The following is a 3,805-nucleotide window of genomic DNA, read 5'->3' on the forward strand; positions in this document are numbered from 1 at the left end:
TTTAAATATTTATTTATTTATTTTTATTTGAGCGCGAGAGAGAGCACGGTGTGAGCACATAAGCAGGGGGAGGGGCAAACAGAGAGGGGGAGAGAGCGAGAGAGACTCTCAAGCAAACTCCACACTGAGTGTGGAGCCCGACTCGGGCTCAATCCCACAACCCTGAGATTATGACCTGAGCCAAAACCCAAGAGTCTGACACTTAACTGACTGAGCCACCCAGGCACCCCAACAATCCACCTGTCAAAGTTTATGGTGCAGGGGCGCCTGGGTGGCTCAGTCAGTTAAGCATCTGCCTTCAGCTCGGTCATGATCCCAGGGTCCTGGGACTGAGTTCCACATCAGGCTCCCTGCTCAGCAGGGAGTCTGCCTCTCCCTCTCCATCTGCTTCTCCCACTGCTCATGCTCTCTCTCTCTCTCTCTCAGATAAATAAATAAAAATCTTTAAAAAAAAATAAAGATTATGGTACAAATCAGTGAATCAAGTTTAAGGGGATCATTTAAAGGAAGACTGTAAATTTATCATTATGCCTTCAATGGAACATTCATGATCAACTTTAAGAAATTTTGTGGTCTCAACTTTAAAAGAAATAAAACCCATAAAACAAACAAAAATTTTATGAATGTTTATGCCATGCTATAAAATTAAGTTTAAAATTTTGGGGGAAAAATGTAATGGGTTCCAAAGGTCCAGTGGTGCAGTGAAAAGTACAACTTCTTTCCTATGTCCCACAGTTTTCCTAATTCCCCTCCACAGAAGAAAACAGGTTACCAGTCTCTTCTATATGAAAAAATGGATTTTTTAACTGAAACAAACCAACAAACACAAAAACACAGTTCAAAATGTTTAAAGGAAAAGTTCACAAATTCTTACATTCAGGAAGAGAAATACGGAGGGAGAAATATAAAAACTATGTAATTAACATGAACCAAGTAGCAGAAGTTACAAAAGTATACACTTGGGGAACTTGGAGGCATTGAGTTAAATCTCAGGAAGACAGAATAAGATACTCGACATGTAGGATGGGAATTCTCTCATATCTGTACTTAGACAAAGAATTCATCCTAAACTAAAATCCAATCCCTAAGGCAAAAAGAACTCTCCCCTCTTCCGTCAGTGAGTCACAAAGCTGTCTTGAACCGATTTTGTCTATCTAGACACAGCATGGGAATTCTCCTGCTATGGGAATTAGCTAGGTATGTTTTATAAACAAAAGTTATTATAATTAATCTGTTTTAAGTAACAAACTGTATCCCTCAAATGTGGAAGTCAAACTCTTGCCTTTTGTTTCCTGGCAATGTTACTCACTAATTTGTTCTCTAACACAGAAATAATGACCTCTGTAGTAGGGCTGCCTACTACAGCTACAACCCTGCAGAGAAGGGGAGAGCTTCTAAAGATCTAAGAATAAATGTATTAAAATACAACTTTCATTCTTATCCCCATTATGGAAAAAATGTAATCATCTTCATTATGACTGCCATTATAAACTGAGGTACCATACAGTGACTTGCTCACAAAAATTTCCAAAGCAATGGACTAGCTGAGTCACTATTCAACGAAGACTTAATTAAGTATCTCAGTCAGTGAAAGAAAATGATATATTATGAAAGTCATCTATTTCTGTAGTCTGTGCTCAGAGTTCCAAAATGAATTAACATGGTTGCTGACTCTGAAAGTGATTTTCACATACTTGGATTTGTCTCTTAAAGCATTTGGATACATTCTTTTTCTGGGATTAAATTAAGTAACATCCATGCATCAATCCAGTCACACTATAGGTCATGCTCTAACAACTTCCAGTTGACTTTATAACATTAGCTTTTCCTAGAATGGACTAGCCTATAACATCCCATTGGGCTTTATGCCACTTCCTAAGTTTAAAATTGAAACACCAGTTGAAGAAATATAGGTACAACCTAACAGCCTATACAACTTAATTACAAATATATTAAGCCACATACATTAGCTTCAGAACAAAAAGAGTTAGAAAAAAACTCTATAAAATCAAATGAGATTTTTACTGCTGAAAAGGTCTACAAAATCTCAACGATGAAATATCTTAGGGCCCCAAAGAAGTTGCCTGTAATAAGACACAAGACAAGTAAAGCTGGGGGAGAGGAACAGGGACTTCAAAATATTCAATTTCACAAATCAATAGTCTCCACCATCTTGAAAATATCTAAATAAAAAATTAGCTAAATTTCCAAATGATAGACAAATTTAAGAATCACTCACTCGACTAACAATATTATTGGAAATAAATGACTCCATTAGAAAGAATCTTATATACCAGTAAAAACAGTTAACATTTATTGAGTCCTTATTGTGTGTCAGACTCTATATTATTAAGTCCTTTACATGTATTATTAACTCATTTAATTCTCACAATCCCCCATGAGGTATTATAATAATAATCATCATCATCCCCACTTTATAAACAAGAAACCTGAGGCACAGAGAGGTTAAATTACTTGCCAGAAGTCACCAAGTGAACAGGAAGAAGAAGCAGGACATGAACCCACAGTGATCTCTCTTCAACTATAGTCCCTAACTCTCCTCTCTCACCTCCCAGCTCTTAACCACTCTGCACACTGTCTTTTTAATTTTATCCCAACTCCTCATTTTGCAGATGAGGAAACTGTGTCCCCCAAGGAAGAAAGAAAATTCATTCAAGGCTCAAAACTTTTTTTTTTTTAAAGTAATCTGCCTACCCAAAGTGTGGCTCAAACTCACAACCTCAAGATCAAGAGTCACATGCTCTACCAACTGAGCCAGCCAGGCGCCCCAAGGCCTGAAACTATTTAATAGCAATACTAGTAGGAGGACTCAGGTTTCCTATTTACATTATGCTTTCCTATTTTACACTGGGCTTTTCCTATTTTCCTGTCATTTTTCCCATTTTACAATGGGCTTTCCCCCATATTTGGTCTTTTTAAAAAAATAATTGTTTTTCTGAATATAAAGTACTTATTGTTGAAGGCAGGAGACTGCAATAAAGTTCAGAAGAAAATTAAATTCACTCCTCCTAAGCTTCCAAGTATAACCATTATCAACAGTTTAACATACTTCTTTATATGTATTGTAACACCAACACTCTGCTTCCCTGCCCCCTATTTTCAAAGAAGTTTAGAGACATACTTTATATACCATTGTAGATGTAATTGCCTTTTTCGCTTACATCATTATTTTTCATGGCATTAAATATTTTTTGAAAATATGACTAAAGAGCAAATGATATTTCATAAATTTCATAAATTTAGAGTACATATGGTAAATTCTTGCAATTAATTTCTGTGATGAAACTGTTATACCTACATCTTTATGCAACATCTCTTATAATGGTCTTAGATTAAGTCCCTAGAAATGACATTACTAAAGTTAAAGGGTATGACAGTATCTAACATGTATGTAGTTAACACTATTACCAAATTGACTAAGCCCTTTGCAGATATTTGCTTGTTTAATCCTTGCAACAGAGAGAGCAAGGGACCCAATAAGAGAGGGAATGAATGTCCAGAGAGAACGAGCGACTTGCCCAAGATCATGCAGCTAGAAAATGACAGCCAGGATCCACACCCAGGTAGTCAGGTTCCAGCTCTTAATCACTATGCTGGCCTATTTTACTTCTACACTTTTTCAACATAATGAAGTCTCCTACAAGTTTACTACAGATGTACAAAATTGGATTTTGTACAAATGTTTTGTACAAATCCTCTCAGGAACCTGTAGTTTAGGTAAGAATATCTAGATATTCTATTCTATTCTATTCTATTCTATTCTATTCTATTCTATTCTATTCTA

The 3,805-nt window shown here is 36.1% G+C and overlaps 1 protein-coding gene across 33 annotated transcripts in view; it reads right to left on the bottom strand.

Moving 5' to 3' along the window:
* SLMAP (sarcolemma associated protein) overlaps nt 1-3,805 on the bottom strand; it is a 162,204-nt gene that overhangs the window by 117,294 nt on the left and 41,105 nt on the right. The window lies entirely within an intron of this gene.

The sequence above is a fragment of the Mirounga leonina genome, unplaced genomic scaffold (assembly GCF_011800145.1).
Source record: "Mirounga leonina isolate KUSES-001 unplaced genomic scaffold, KU_Mleo_1.0 Mir_94, whole genome shotgun sequence".
NCBI lineage: Eukaryota > Metazoa > Chordata > Mammalia > Carnivora > Phocidae > Mirounga > Mirounga leonina.